Genomic DNA, 15,730 nt, shown 5'->3' with positions numbered 1-15,730 from the left:
AAAACATTACATTAGCATTAACAAGACATGCCATTAGAATGAAAGAATGATATAAGCCTTAACAAAACATTGTAACAACATTGACACATATGACATGAATATGAGAGTAATACTATTACTGCATTTGTTCAACATTAGTCTTAAAAAAACACTGGATTTCAATTACAGTGCATATGAAGAAATGGACAAAGACATAAAAGGGAATACAGAAAGCAGCTCCTTTATTTACACGGTCCCGTGTATCAAAAAGAACCATTCTGCCCCGTGTGGACTCGAACTCACGACCTTCAGATTATGAGACTGACGCGCTGCCTAACTGCGCCAACGAGGCATGTGCTCTGACTCGGGTGAGCGGTGAAGCTCTAGATTCTAGATCATCTGCCATTCCGTGTAGGTGCAAAAATGCTGCTGTCCACTGGCCGTCATGTCAGGATGGCCGAGCGGTCTAAGGCGCTGCGTTCAGGTCGCAGTCTCCCCTGGAGGCGTGGGTTCGAATCCCAATTCTGACAAACCTAACCTTTGGCTGCGGGCTCAAGCTAGAGTCTTTAACCCTCTGGCAAGTTTATCCAGAAATGCAATAATGTTGACAAAGCACTGCAATTCAGTTCATGCTAGAATTAACCAAACATTAAAGTAACACTGACCTGCAGTACATGACCTTTATAGTAACACTTTAGTGCAATGTATGGGATTCTATGGCACTTGGAATTTCAAGTCATGACATTTCAGAAAAAATGGACATGTTGATTGAATCGGATTCAACTGAATTTCACGAAATGACATGTTGTGATGTTTACCGGAAGAAGATGCAGTAGAATTTCATGGCAAGGATTCTTGGAAATTTCTTGGAATGAAATGTCATGGGTTTGGGGGCATGGGGTGGAGTGTCATGACACAAGATTCAAGGAATGTCATGTAAAACATTACATTAGCATTAACAAGACATGCCATTAGAATGAAAGAATGATATAAGCCTTAACAAAACATTGTAACAACATTGACACATATGACATGAATATGAGAGTAATACTATTACTGCATTTGTTCAACATTAGTCTTAAAAAAACACTGGATTTCAATTACAGTGCATATGAAGAAATGGACAAAGACATAAAAGGGAATACAGAAAGCAGCTCCTTTATTTACACGGTCCCGTGTATCAAAAAGAACCATTCTGCCCCGTGTGAGGCTCGAACTCACGACCTTCAGATTATGAGACTGACGCGCTGCCTAACTGCGCCAACGAGGCATGTGCTCTGACTCGGGTGAGCGGTGAAGGCCTAGATTCTAGATCATCTGCCATTCCGCGTAGGTGCAAAAATGCTGCTGTCCACTGGCCGTCATGTCAGGATGGCCGAGCGGTCTAAGGCGCTGCGTTCAGGTCGCAGTCTCCCCTGGAGGCGTGGGTTCGAATCCCAATTCTGACAAACCTAACCTTTGGCTGCGGGCTCAAGCTAGAGTCTTTAACCCTCTGGCAAGTTTATCCAGAAATGCAATAATGTTGACAAAGCACTGCAATTCAGTTCATGCTAGAATTAACCAAACATTAAAGTAACACTGACCTGCAGTACATGACCTTTATAGTAACACTTTAGTGCAATGTATGGGATTCTATGGCACTTGGAATTTCAAGTCATGACATTTCAGAAAAAATGGACATGTTGATTGAATCGGATTCAACTGAATTTCACGAAATGACATGTTGTGATGTTTACCGGAAGAAGATGCAGTAGAATTTCATGGCAAGGATTCTTGGAAATTTCTTGGAATGAAATGTCATGGGTTTGGGGGCATGGGGTGGAGTGTCATGACACAAGATTCAAGGAATGTCATGTAAAACATTAGATTAGCATTAACAAGACATGCCATTAGAATGAAAGAATGATATAAGCCTTAACAAAACATTGTAACAACATTAGCACATATGACATGAATATGAGAGTAATACTATTACTGCATTTGTTCAACATTAGTCTTAAAAAAACACTGGATTTCAATTACAGTGCATATGAAGAAATGGACAAAGACATAAAAGGGAATACAGAAAGCAGCTCCTTTATTTACACGGTCCCGTGTATCAAAAAGAACCATTCTGCCCCGTGTGAGGCTCGAACTCACGACCTTCAGATTATGAGACTGACGCGCTGCCTAACTGCGCCAACGAGGCATGTGCTCTGACTCGGGTGAGCGGTGAAGGCCTAGATTCTAGATCATCTGCCATTCCGCGTAGGTGCAAAAATGCTGCTGTCCACTGGCCGTCATGTCAGGATGGCCGAGCGGTCTAAGGCGCTGCGTTCAGGTCGCAGTCTCCCCTGGAGGCGTGGGTTCGAATCCCAATTCTGACAAACCTAACCTTTGGCTGCGGGCTCAAGCTAGAGTCTTTAACCCTCTGGCAAGTTTATCCAGAAATGCAATAATGTTGACAAAGCACTGCAATTCAGTTCATGCTAGAATTAACCAAACATTAAAGTAACACTGACCTGCAGTACATGACCTTTATAGTAACACTTTAGTGCAATGTATGGGATTCTATGGCACTTGGAATTTCAAGTCATGACATTTCAGAAAAAATGGACATGTTGATTGAATCGGATTCAACTGAATTTCACGAAATGACATGTTGTGATGTTTACCGGAAGAAGATGCAGTAGAATTTCATGGCAAGGATTCTTGGAAATTTCTTGGAATGAAATGTCATGGGTTTGGGGGCATGGGGTGGAGTGTCATGACACAAGATTCAAGGAATGTCATGTAAAACATTACATTAGCATTAACAAGACATGCCATTAGAATGAAAGAATGATATAAGCCTTAACAAAACATTGTAACAACATTGACACATATGACATGAATATGAGAGTAATACTATTACTGCATTTGTTCAACATTAGTCTTAAAAAAACACTGGATTTCAATTACAGTGCATATGAAGAAATGGACAAAGACATAAAAGGGAATACAGAAAGCAGCTCCTTTATTTACACGGTCCCGTGTATCAAAAAGAACCATTCTGCCCCGTGTGGACTCGAACTCACGACCTTCAGATTATGAGACTGACGCGCTGCCTAACTGCGCCAACGAGGCATGTGCTCTGACTCGGGTGAGCGGTGAAGCTCTAGATTCTAGATCATCTGCCATTCCGTGTAGGTGCAAAAATGCTGCTGTCCACTGGCCGTCATGTCAGGATGGCCGAGCGGTCTAAGGCGCTGCGTTCAGGTCGCAGTCTCCCCTGGAGGCGTGGGTTCGAATCCCACTTCTGACAAACCTAACCTTTGGCTGCGGGCTCAAGCTAGAGTCTTTAACCCTCTGGCAAGTTTATCCAGAAATGCAATAATGTTGACAAAGCACTGCAATTCAGTTCATGCTAGAATTAACCAAACATTAAAGTAACACTGACCTGCAGTACATGACCTTTATAGTAACACTTTAGTGCAATGTATGGGATTCTATGGCACTTGGAATTTCAAGTCATGACATTTCAGAAAAAATGGACATGTTGATTGAATCGGATTCAACTGAATTTCACGAAATGACATGTTGTGATGTTTACCGGAAGAAGATGCAGTAGAATTTCATGGCAAGGATTCTTGGAAATTTCTTGGAATGAAATGTCATGGGTTTGGGGGCATGGGGTGGAGTGTCATGACACAAGATTCAAGGAATGTCATGTAAAACATTAGATTAGCATTAACAAGACATGCCATTAGAATGAAAGAATGATATAAGCCTTAACAAAACATTGTAACAACATTAGCACATATGACATGAATATGAGAGTAATACTATTACTGCATTTGTTCAACATTAGTCTTAAAAAAACACTGGATTTCAATTACAGTGCATATGAAGAAATGGACAAAGACATAAAAGGGAATACAGAAAGCAGCTCCTTTATTTACACGGTCCCGTGTATCAAAAAGAACCATTCTGCCCCGTGTGAGGCTCGAACTCACGACCTTCAGATTATGAGACTGACGCGCTGCCTAACTGCGCCAACGAGGCATGTGCTCTGACTCGGGTGAGCGGTGAAGGCCTAGATTCTAGATCATCTGCCATTCCGCGTAGGTGCAAAAATGCTGCTGTCCACTGGCCGTCATGTCAGGATGGCCGAGCGGTCTAAGGCGCTTTGCGTTCAGGTCGCAGTCTCCCCTGGAGGCGTGGGTTCGAATCCCAATTCTGACAAACCTAACCTTTGGCTGCGGGCTCAAGCTAGAGTCTTTAACCCTCTGGCAAGTTTATCCAGAAATGGAATAATGTTGACAAAGCACTGCAATTCAGTTCATGCTAGAATTAACCAAACATTAAAGTAACACTGACCTGCAGTACATGACCTTTATAGTAACACTTTAGTGCAATGTATGGGATTCTATGGCACTTGGAATTTCAAGTCATGACATTTCAGAAAAAATGGACATGTTGATTGAATCGGATTCAACTGAATTTCACGAAATGACATGTTGTGATGTTTACCGGAAGAAGATGCAGTAGAATTTCATGGCAAGGATTCTTGGAAATTTCTTGGAATGAAATGTCATGGGTTTGGGGGCATGGGGTGGAGTGTCATGACACAAGATTCAAGGAATGTCATGTAAAACATTAGATTAGCATTAACAAGACATGCCATTAGAATGAAAGAATGATATAAGCCTTAACAAAACATTGTAACAACATTAGCACATATGACATGAATATGAGAGTAATACTATTACTGCATTTGTTCAACATTAGTCTTAAAAAAACACTGGATTTCAATTACAGTGCATATGAAGAAATGGACAAAGACATAAAAGGGAATACAGAAAGCAGCTCCTTTATTTACACGGTCCCGTGTATCAAAAAGAACCATTCTGCCCCGTGTGAGGCTCGAACTCACGACCTTCAGATTATGAGACTGACGCGCTGCCTAACTGCGCCAACGAGGCATGTGCTCTGACTCGGGTGAGCGGTGAAGGCCTAGATTCTAGATCATCTGCCATTCCGCGTAGGTGCAAAAATGCTGCTGTCCACTGGCCGTCATGTCAGGATGGCCGAGCGGTCTAAGGCGCTGCGTTCAGGTCGCAGTCTCCCCTGGAGGCGTGGGTTCGAATCCCAATTCTGACAAACCTAACCTTAGGCTGCGGGCTCAAGCTAGAGTCTTTAACCCTCTGGCAAGTTTATCCAGAAATGCAATAATGTTGACAAAGCACTGCAATTCAGTTCATGCTAGAATTAACCAAACATTAAAGTAACACTGACCTGCAGTACATGACCTTTATAGTAACACTTTAGTGCAATGTATGGGATTCTATGGCACTTGGAATTTCAAGTCATGACATTTCAGAAAAAATGGACATGTTGATTGAATCGGATTCAACTGAATTTCACGAAATGACATGTTGTGATGTTTACCGGAAGAAGATGCAGTAGAATTTCATGGCAAGGATTCTTGGAAATTTCTTGGACTGAAATGTCATGGGTTTGGGGGCATGGGGTGGAGTGTCATGACACAAGATTCAAGGAATGTCATGTAAAACATTAGATTAGCATTAACAAGACATGCAAAGATAACGTCAGTGGACTATGGAGTGCCGCAAGGATCGGTGTTAGGCCCTCTGCTATTCTCAATATATATGCTGCCACTTGGTAATATTATAAGAAAACATGGAATTAATTTCCACTGTTATGCTGATGACACTCAATTATATATCTCATCACGACCAGATGAAAACACTAACTTATCTAAATTGACAGAGTGTCTAAATGATATAAAATGCTGGATGACGTGTAATTTCCTGCTATTAAATTCAGATAAAACGGAGGTACTACTTATTGGTCCAAAAAACTACCCACAAAATCCCTTACAATACAACTTTAATTTAGAAGGATGTCCTGTTACTTTATCCACTACAGTAAAAGACCTGGGTGTTATACTAGACCGCAACTTGACTTTCGAAAATCATATTTCATATATTACAAGAACAGCCTTTTTCCACCTTAGAAACATTGCTAAGCTACGCAACATGCTATCTGTTTCTGATGCAGAAAAGTTAGTTCATGCATTCATGACCTCGAGACTAGATTACTGTAATGCTTTATTAGCTGGCTGTCCTACATCCTCAATCAACAAGCTACAGTTAGTGCAAAATGCAGCTGCTAGAGTTCTTACTAGATCAAGAAAATATGATCATATAACACCTATTTTATCATCTCTACACTGGTTACCTATTAAGTTACGTATCAATTACAAAGTATTCCTACTGACCTATAAAGCCCTAAATGGTTTAGCTCCTGTGTATTTAACAGACCTTCTATCGCCATACAATCCATCGCGCTCTTTAAGATCACTAAATTCGAGGCTTCTGGTCATTCCTAGGATATCTAAGTCCACTAAAGGAGGGAGGGCGTTCTCGCATTTAGCTCCTAAACTCTGGAATAGCCTTCCTGATATTGTACGAGACTCAGACTCGCTGTCCCAGTTTAAAACTAGATTAAAGACGCATCTCTTTAACCAAGCATTCACTTAATGCTTAACCTTTGATACTGCTGAATCAGTTCGAATGCATTAACATTATGAACATCAGCTATGCTAATTATTTCCCATCTGCCTTTCTGCTGTTATCTCGGGACGCTAGTCCCGAGGTAAATAGCGTTCGTCAGCTCCAGTTTGTATCCAGCCTCTCACGGAGACTTCAGATGCCCCAACGCCTGTGAAGAGACGACTCGACGCCTGTGAAGAGACGACTCAAAGCCGGCGATATGTTATGCCATAAATTAATACTTGATTAACTAACTGTATTTTTCTATGTACATTTCCGAAATGCAATTTCTGTAAAGCTGCTTTGAGACAATGTGTATTGTGAAAAGCGCTATACAAATAAATTTGAATTGAATTGAATTGAATATAAGCCTTAACAAAACATTGTAACAACATTAGCACATATGACATGAATATGAGAGTAATACTATTACTGCATTTGTTCAACATTAGTCTTAAAAAAACACTGGATTTCAATTACAGTGCATATGAAGAAATGGACAAAGACATAAAAGGGAATACAGAAAGCAGCTCCTTTATTTACACGGTCCCGTGTATCAAAAAGAACCATTCTGCCCCGTGTGAGGCTCGAACTCACGACCTTCAGATTATGAGACTGACGCGCTGCCTAACTGCGCCAACGAGGCATGTTCTCTGACTCGGGTGAGCGGTGAAGCTCTAGATTCTAGATCATCTGCCATTCCGTGTAGGTGCAAAAATGCTGCTGTCCACTGGCCGTCATGTCAGGAAAAAAAAGAGATGAAGGAGGTAGATGAAGAGGAGAAGGAGGTAGAGGAAGAGGAGAAGGAGGTAGATGAAGAGGAGAAGGAGGTAGAGGAAGAGGAGAAGGAGGTAGATGAAGAGGAGAAGGAGGTAGAGGAAGAGGAGAAGGAGGTAGAGGAAGAGGTGAAGGAGGTAGATGAAGAGGAGAAGGAGGTAGAGGAAGAGGAGAAGGAGGTAGAGGAAGAGGAGAAGAAGGTAGAGGAAGAGGTGAAGGAGGTAGATGAAGAGGAGAAGGAGGTAGAGGTTTTCAAAATTGCGTGTAAACAATTGAAAAAAACTGTAAATATATACTAACTCTTCATTTCAAAATAGAACACATCTTTCTCTGCACACACTAACTTTACCAAAACACTGGAAATCTGACTCAGAATGAAATTATTCTGTCAAAGAATAACACTTGTTTTCACTTCACAAGGTACATGCAGTCAATCAAAGTACTAGGGTTTCAAAATACTGGCTATTGTATTACAAAAACTTCATAGACTTTTGTGTTTCAGTTTTACAGGTATTTGCATACAAAACATGCAATCCACCATTTTTACACTAAATGTATTGGTTGGGAACTGTATGTCCACATGTACAGTATTCCAGTAAAAAGCAAATCAGTTTTTTTTCCCTTTACTGTTTACCAGCCTCTCTTAGCGAAAGACCGTGGTTGATTACATGGTCAATGAGAGTGGCACGAATTTCATCACTGACTACTGTTCTTGCAGCCTTTGGAAGTCCTTAGGCCTGCTCTTCTCCCTGGCCCTGCTCCTCTCACTGCACCTCTCATCTCTCACTGCACCTCTCACTGCACATCTCACTGCACCTCTCACTGCACATCTCACTGCACATCTCACTGCACCTCTCGCACATCTCACTGCATCTCTCACTGCACATCTCACTGCACATCTCACTGCACCTCTATCTGCACATCTCACTGCACCTCTCACTGCACATCTCACTGCACCTCTCACTGCACCTCTCACTGCACCTCTCACTGCACATCTCACTGCACCTCTCACTGCACATCTCACTGCACATCTCACTGCACATCTCACTGCACCTCTCACTGCACATCTCACTGCATCTCTCACTGCATCTGTCACTGCACATCTCACTGCACCTCTCACTGCACATCTCACTGCATCTCTCACTGCATCTGTCACTGCACATCTCACTGCACCTCTCACTGCACATCTCACTGCACCTCTCACTGCACCTCTCACTGCACATCTCACTGCACCTCTCACTGCACATCTCACTGCACCTCTCACTGCACCTCTCACTGCACATCTCACTGCACCTCTCACTGCACATCTCACTGCACATCTCACTGCACATCTCACTGCACATCTCACTGCACATCTCACTGCACCTCTCATTGCACCTCTCACTGGGCCTGCTCTTCTCCCTGGGCCCCTTGCTCTTACTCTTCCTCGTCCAGACTTTACAGTGTTTGTCTTTTTCTGTTTCCAAAAACATCACTCCTCAAAGTCCTCCTTTTAATGTATAAGTGTCAATGTAACAGAAAAAATAACCCCTGCCACTGAGTCTAAGCCAGACTGGAATCAGCTATGGTTGGCCCAATTTACCCAACATAAATCAGGTGTGTGTCAATTATTCAATTGTTTGTTTATTATCAGCTGAGATATATTGTTTTTGAACTGATATCATTGAAGAAGCCGAGGTTTTTATACTGTATCTAAGGTTTGGAATATTGTTTTTGCTATTGTGGGGTGGTGTGTGTTAACATTTGTAAATACTACAAAAACAATCCATAATTTTGTTGGGAGGTATAGCTTGTCTGTTAAGAAAATGTAAGCATTGTGGAAATGTGTTCACTGACTGCATATTGTGTGAAAACTGTATATTATTGCTCTTAATTCATTATGATAAGATTTCCTGCATACAAAATATATTTCTAAAAAGTGCACAGATGTGGAATGTGTCTTAGAATGCAATGTGGATTATGCCAGTACTTACAGAGACAGTGGTGCTTGGTGTAGGGGCACTGGACACTGCTGCGCTGGGTTGGTCAACAGCCTGAGATGTTTCCTGGAATACAAAATATGTTTCTAAAAAGTGCACAGATGTGGAATGTATCTTAGAATGCAAGTTTCTAAAAAGTGCACAGATGTGGAATTTGTCTTAGAATGCAATGTGGATTATGCCAGTACTTACAGAGACAGTGGTGCTTGGTGTAGGGGCACTGGACACTGCTGCGCTGGGTTGGTCAACAGCCTGAGATGGTCTCCTAGCCACACTCAGATTTGGCTTTGCAGCAGCAATGTGGGACCCACCAAATCTTGGTTTGGTAAACTAAAAAAGGGCAAAACAATTTCAATGAAAAGACAAATTGAATTGTAAGAGCACATTGGCCAAAAATATATTAAAATGTAAAATGAGAAAATATTTATTGATCCTATCATTCATTATATAACTAAAGGACCTGCTTTCTTTCTTTAACTTATTTTTTTGTCTGTGTATTACCACACTCTACTACTTATACAGATTGAAATAAGCACAGTTAGAATAGAAAAATGTGTGGGAAGGTATTGCTAGAATGTGAGTATATAGTAATTTAACAAGTACCTTTTAAAAATGACTTAAAATCAAAAATAGTTTGCACATAGTTTGTAAGAGAAAGCGTTTATTAACAGTAATGAAGGTTACCCTTGAAATGGCAACAAAGCAGATTCATGATGACTTAATTAATAATACGTGTATAATTAATTGTGCATAAGTGGAATGTTACCTGAGAAATACAGAATGAAAGACGTAGCTTCAGTAGCCAGTTGGAAAAATCAAGAGAGATGCCATGAAGGACGCGAGTGTCCTTTAACCCATAATGGCAAAGCCCAATTAGAGAGGAAGAGGAGAATGCAAGAGCAGAGCCCAGAGAAGAAAGAGAGATCACATAGGTTACATTGTTCTTTCACCATTTTACTTGATCTAAACCAACCTGAGACAGTGAAACTGACCAATAAGCAGACTACAGCCGCCCCTGTACAAGGTGTCACAGCTGGCAGGTAGGTGTAAAAACATACCAACCATTTCCACTGAACTTAAACCTTTATACTAAACGTATATTAAAACTGCAATTATATATATATATATATATAAAAAAATGTTATTACCTTTGACAAACTTGGTATAATTTTAGAAGTAGGCTGGGGTGGGAGCTGACGCTGACTCTGCGCCATGACCTCCTGTGCTGGTCCAGTAGCGGCAGACTGTTGTTCAACAACCCTTGGTGCTTGTCCAATAGAGGCTGTGGCCTGCTTAAGACAACCACAAAAATACATAGGCTACAATAATTGTTGAACGAGAAGAATTTGTTCAGTAAATTATACATATATAAAAAAAATACAAGTTACATCTTTACATTGTTACCTTTTGAGTGTGAAAACCACATATGCACTTTGGGACCGCTCCGAGCAAGGTTGTCTGGCCGCGAGACTGCATCGGACATCTTTCAATCTGTAAACATTATCACACATATAACATAGAATACATGCATTTCTAACTTATCAGTATGAATGCCACATTAATTTATTGTAGTCTGTCATTTATTTTTATTCATGTTCTTTGAAGGGGAGATCGAAACTGTAAAATTAGAGATAAAGAGTGAGTAAAGTTTGTATCCTCCTTTAAAAGAACAAGAGAGGAACATTTCACACCTTCAAAAAAACATCCATTCACTCAACATCCCCACCCCCACTGCCTCAAATCTCTGAATCTCCCAGTGCAAAAAAAAATGTTTTTTTTTACATAAATAAACATAAATCTCAAATACCTGCAACATTATCTACATACATATCTATAAATAATGATGACATTGAATTAAATGATTAGGATTACAATTATTACATCATGCAAAGGTGACAAAAGCACACTCACCCTTTGGTACACGTCATGCCACTTTTTCTGTCGAGGAGCTGGCCTGTTACCCTCATTTGATGGCCAAACTCCTGTGCTGGCAAACTTTTTTAGCCTTGCAATCCAGTCAGTATCTGACATGGCTTTATGGGATTTTTTGCCAGACATTTTTTTGTTGGGGGGCTAACGGTTAGGTTATATCGTTTTGAACAAAACTACTATAATACAAATTATTTCTTTAAAAAAAGCACACACGATATTTACAATTATAATATATACAATTATATACAAATATAAAATTACATTGTCCGAAAATACAGTTAAAGTTACCGAAAAATAAGTTTCGCAGTCCTCCGTTAAAATGATGATGCCTGACCTCCGTGACAGTGATGCTCGACGTCTGAACTTTTTGACCTCTGACACGCCCCTCAGGATATGTCATTACTTCGTACACCTTCGGCTCAGTTCGGCAACTTGATTGACACTCGGCTAGCTTCCTGACTCCTCCTCCTAGCGGTGCTAAGCGTAAACGTGCCATCGACATTTCCTTGTACTCTGATTGGTCAAATGTCGAAAATGATAAGGAAAAAGTCAAGAATGGCGCTCTCTGATTGGCTGCAAATGTTATAATGTCGAGAATGGCGCTCTCTAATTGGCTGCAAATGTTATAGCGCGTCGACGTGATTGGCTGTGGCGTTCAACATTGTTCAACATTATCCCCATTTTGACGGACTATCCTTCGGCAGCTGGCGTTCAGGTTGCAGTCTCCCCTGGAGGCGTGGGTTCGAATCCCACTTCTGACAAACCGATATTTGGCTGCGGGCCCAAGATAGAGTCTTTAACCCTCTGGCAAGTTTATCAAGAAATGCAGTAATGTTGACAAAGCACTGCAATTCAGTTCATGCTAGAATAAACCAAACATTAAAGTAACACTGACCTGCAGTACATGACCTTTAAAGTAACACTTTAGTGCAATGTATGGGATTCTATGGCACTTGGAATTTCAAGTCATGACATTTCAGAAAAAATGGACATGTTGATTGAATCGGATTCAACTGAATTTCACGAAATAACATGTTGTGATGTTTACCGGAAGAAGATGTAGTAGAATTTCATGGCAAGGATTCTTGGAAATTTCTTGGAATGAAATGTCATGGGTTTGGGGGCATGGGGTGGAGTGTCATGACACAAGATTCAAGGAATGTCATGTAAAACATTACATTAGCATTAACAAGACATGCCATTAGAATGAAAGAATGATATAAGCCTTAACAAAACATTGTAACAACACTGACACATATGACATGAATATGAGAGTAATACTATTACTGCATTTGTTCAACATTAGTCTTAAAAAAACACTGGATTTCAATTACAGTGCATATGAAGAAATGGACAAAGGCATAAAAGGGAATACAGAAAGCAGCTCCTTTATTTACACAGTCCCGTGTATCAAAAAGCACCATTCTGCCCCGTGTGAGGCTCGAACTCACGACCTTCAGATTATGAGACTGATGCGCTGCCTAACTGCGCCAATGTGGCATGTGCTGTGACTCAGGTGAGCGTTGACCCCTAGATTCTAGATCATCTGCCATTCCGTGTAGGTGGAAAAATGCTGCTCACCACTGGCCGTCGTGTCAGGATGGCCGAGCGGTCTAAGGCGCTGCGTTCAGGTCGCAGTCTCCCCTGGAGGCGTGGGTTCGAATCCCACTTCTGACAAACCTAACCTTTGGCTGCGGGCTCAAGCTAGAGTCTTTAACCCTCTGGCAAGTTTATCAAGAAATGCAGTAATGTTGACAAAGCACTGCAATTCAGTTCATGCTAGAATTAACCAAACATTAAAGTAACACTGACCTGCAGTACATGGCCTTTAAAGTAACACTTTAGTGCAATGTATGGGATTCTATGGCACTTGGAATTTCAAGTCATGACATTTCAGAAAAAATGGACATGTTGATTGAATCGGATTCAGTTGAATTTCACGAAATAACATGTTGTGATGTTTACCGGAAGAAGATGCAGTAGAATTTCATGGCAAGGATTCTTGGAAATTTCTTGGAATGAAATGTCATGGGTTTGGGGGCATGGGGTGGAGTGTCATGACACAAGATTCAAGGAATGTCATGTAAAACATTACATTAGCATTAACAAGACATGCCATTAGAATGAAAGAATGATATAAGCCTTAACAAAACATTGTAACAACACTGACACATATGACATGAATATGAGAGTAATACTATTACTGCATTTGTTCAACATTAGTCTTAAAAAAACACTGGATTTCAATTACAGTGCATATGAAGAAATGGACAAAGGCATAAAAGGGAATACAGAAAGCAGCTCCTTTATTTACACGGTCCCGTGTATCAAAAAGCACCATTCTGCCCCGTGTGAGGCTCGAACTCACGACCTTCAGATTATGAGACTGACGCGCTGCCTAACAGCACCAACGTGGCATGTGCTGCGACTCAGGTGAGCGTTAACCCCTAGATTCTAGATCATCTGCTATTCCGTGTAGGTGGAAAAATGCTGCTCATCACTGGCCGTCGTGTCAGGATGGCCGAGCGGTCTAAGGCGCTGCGTTCAGGTCGCAGTCTCCCCTGGAGGCGTGGGTTCGAATCCCACTTCTGACAAACCTAACCTTTGGCTGCGGGCTCAAGCTAGAGTCTTTAACCCTCTGGCAAGTTTATCAAGAAATGCAGTAATGTTGACAAAGCACTGCAATTCAGTTCATGCTAGAATAAACCAAACATTAAAGTAACACTGACCTGCAGTACATGACCTTTAAAGTAACACTTTAGTGCAATGTATGGGATTCTATGGCACTTGGAATTTCAAGTCATGACATTTCAGAAAAAATGGACATGTTGATTGAATCGGATTCAACTGAATTTCACGAAATAACATGTTGTGATGTTTACCGGAAGAAGATGTAGTAGAATTTCATGGCAAGGATTCTTGGAAATTTCTTGGAATGAAATGTCATGGGTTTGGGGGCATGGGGTGGAGTGTCATGACACAAGATTCAAGGAATGTCATGTAAAACATTACATTAGCATTAACAAGACATGCCATTAGAATGAAAGAATGATATAAGCCTTAACAAAACATTGTAACAACACTGACACATATGACATGAATATGAGAGTAATACTATTACTGCATTTGTTCAACATTAGTCTTAAAAAAACACTGGATTTCAATTACAGTGCATATGAAGAAATGGACAAAGGCATAAAAGGGAATACAGAAAGCAGCTCCTTTATTTACACGGTCCCGTGTATCAAAAAGCACCATTCTGCCCCGTGTGAGGCTCGAACTCACGACCTTCAGATTATGAGACTGACGCGCTGCCTAACTGCGCCAACTAGCATGTGCTGTGACTCAGATTCCCCTAGATTCTAGATCATCTGCTATTCCGTGTAGGTGGAAAAATGCTGCTCATCACTGGCTGTCATGTCAGGATTGCCGAGCGGTCTAAGGCGCTGCGTTCAGGTCGCAGTCTCCCCTTGTGGCGTGGGTTCGAATCCCACTTCTGACAAACCGACATTTGGCTGCGGGCCCAAGCTAGAGTCTTTAACCCTCTGGCAAGTTTATCAAGAAATGCAGTAATGTTGACAAAGCACTGCAATTCAGTTCATGCTAGAATTAACCAAACATTAAAGTAACACTGACCTGCAGTACATGGCATTTAAAGTAACACTTAAGTGCAATATATGGGATTCTATGGCACTTGGAATTTCAAGTCATGACATTTCAGAAAAAATGGACATGTTGATTGAATCGGATTCAACTGAATTTCACGAAATAACATGTTGTGATGTTTACCGGAAGAAGATGTAGTAGAATTTCATGGCAAGGATTCTTGGAAATTTCTTGGAATGAAATGTCATGGGTTTGGGGGCATGGGGTGGAGTGTCATGACACAAGATTCAAGGAATGTCATGTAAAACATTACATTAGCATTAACAAGACATCCCATTAGAATGAAAGAATGATATAAGCCTTAACAAAACATTGTAACAACACTGACACATATGACATGAATATGAGAGTAATACTATTACTGCATTTGTTCAACATTAGTCTTAAAAAAACACTGGATTTCAATTACAGTGCATATGAAGAAATGGACAAAGGCATAAAAGGGAATACAGAAAGCAGCTCCTTTATTTACACGGTCCCGTGTATCAAAAAGCACCATTCTGCCCCGTGTGAGGCTCGAACTCACGACCTTCAGATTATGAGACTGACGCGCTGCCTAACTGCGCCAACTAGCATGTGCTGTGACTCAGGTGAGCGTTAACCCCTAGATTCTAGATCATCTGCTATTCCGTGTAGGTGGAAAAATGCTGCTCATCACTGGCTGTCATGTCAGGATTGCCGAGCGGTCTAAGGCGCTGCGTTCAGGTCGCAGTCTCCCCTTGTGGCGTGGGTTCGAATCCCACTTCTGACAAACCGACATTTGGCTGCGGGCCCAAGCTAGAGTCTTTAACCCTCTGGCAAGTTTATCAAGAAATGCAGTAATGTTGACAAAGCACTGCAATTCAGTTCATGCTAGAATTA

The 15,730-nt window shown here is 41.1% G+C and overlaps 12 non-coding genes across 12 annotated transcripts; 7 read left to right on the top strand and 5 right to left on the bottom strand.

Annotated features, from left to right (window-relative positions):
• The first annotated feature begins 426 nt into the window (after positions 1-426).
• Positions 427-509, top strand: trnal-cag (transfer RNA leucine (anticodon CAG)). The gene has a single exon. It is a non-coding gene; the product is annotated as a tRNA-Leu (tRNA).
• Positions 510-1,175: 666 nt separating this feature from the next.
• trnam-cau (transfer RNA methionine (anticodon CAU)) lies at positions 1,176-1,249 on the bottom strand. The gene has a single exon. It is a non-coding gene; the product is annotated as a tRNA-Met (tRNA).
• A 95-nt stretch (positions 1,250-1,344) lies between these two features.
• trnal-cag (transfer RNA leucine (anticodon CAG)) lies at positions 1,345-1,427 on the top strand. The gene has a single exon. It is a non-coding gene; the product is annotated as a tRNA-Leu (tRNA).
• Positions 1,428-2,093: 666 nt separating this feature from the next.
• trnam-cau (transfer RNA methionine (anticodon CAU)) lies at positions 2,094-2,167 on the bottom strand. Its single transcript has one exon. It is a non-coding gene; the product is annotated as a tRNA-Met (tRNA).
• A 95-nt stretch (positions 2,168-2,262) lies between these two features.
• Positions 2,263-2,345, top strand: trnal-cag (transfer RNA leucine (anticodon CAG)). Its single transcript has one exon. It is a non-coding gene; the product is annotated as a tRNA-Leu (tRNA).
• Positions 2,346-3,179: 834 nt separating this feature from the next.
• Positions 3,180-3,262, top strand: trnal-cag (transfer RNA leucine (anticodon CAG)). Its single transcript has one exon. It is a non-coding gene; the product is annotated as a tRNA-Leu (tRNA).
• A 666-nt stretch (positions 3,263-3,928) lies between these two features.
• trnam-cau (transfer RNA methionine (anticodon CAU)) lies at positions 3,929-4,002 on the bottom strand. The gene has a single exon. It is a non-coding gene; the product is annotated as a tRNA-Met (tRNA).
• Positions 4,003-4,848: 846 nt separating this feature from the next.
• trnam-cau (transfer RNA methionine (anticodon CAU)) lies at positions 4,849-4,922 on the bottom strand. Its single transcript has one exon. It is a non-coding gene; the product is annotated as a tRNA-Met (tRNA).
• Positions 4,923-5,017: 95 nt separating this feature from the next.
• trnal-cag (transfer RNA leucine (anticodon CAG)) lies at positions 5,018-5,100 on the top strand. Its single transcript has one exon. It is a non-coding gene; the product is annotated as a tRNA-Leu (tRNA).
• Positions 5,101-7,087: 1,987 nt separating this feature from the next.
• Positions 7,088-7,161, bottom strand: trnam-cau (transfer RNA methionine (anticodon CAU)). The gene has a single exon. It is a non-coding gene; the product is annotated as a tRNA-Met (tRNA).
• Positions 7,162-12,797: 5,636 nt separating this feature from the next.
• Positions 12,798-12,880, top strand: trnal-cag (transfer RNA leucine (anticodon CAG)). The gene has a single exon. It is a non-coding gene; the product is annotated as a tRNA-Leu (tRNA).
• Positions 12,881-13,714: 834 nt separating this feature from the next.
• On the top strand, positions 13,715-13,797 carry trnal-cag (transfer RNA leucine (anticodon CAG)). The gene has a single exon. It is a non-coding gene; the product is annotated as a tRNA-Leu (tRNA).
• The last annotated feature ends 1,933 nt before the right edge of the window (positions 13,798-15,730 follow it).

Source organism: Siphateles boraxobius, unplaced genomic scaffold, assembly GCF_051911475.1.
Source record: "Siphateles boraxobius isolate OS27281-9 unplaced genomic scaffold, OSU_SipBor_1 42, whole genome shotgun sequence".
NCBI classification, from domain to species: domain Eukaryota; kingdom Metazoa; phylum Chordata; class Actinopteri; order Cypriniformes; family Leuciscidae; genus Siphateles; species Siphateles boraxobius.
This window is presented reverse-complemented; position numbering and strand designations above follow the sequence as displayed.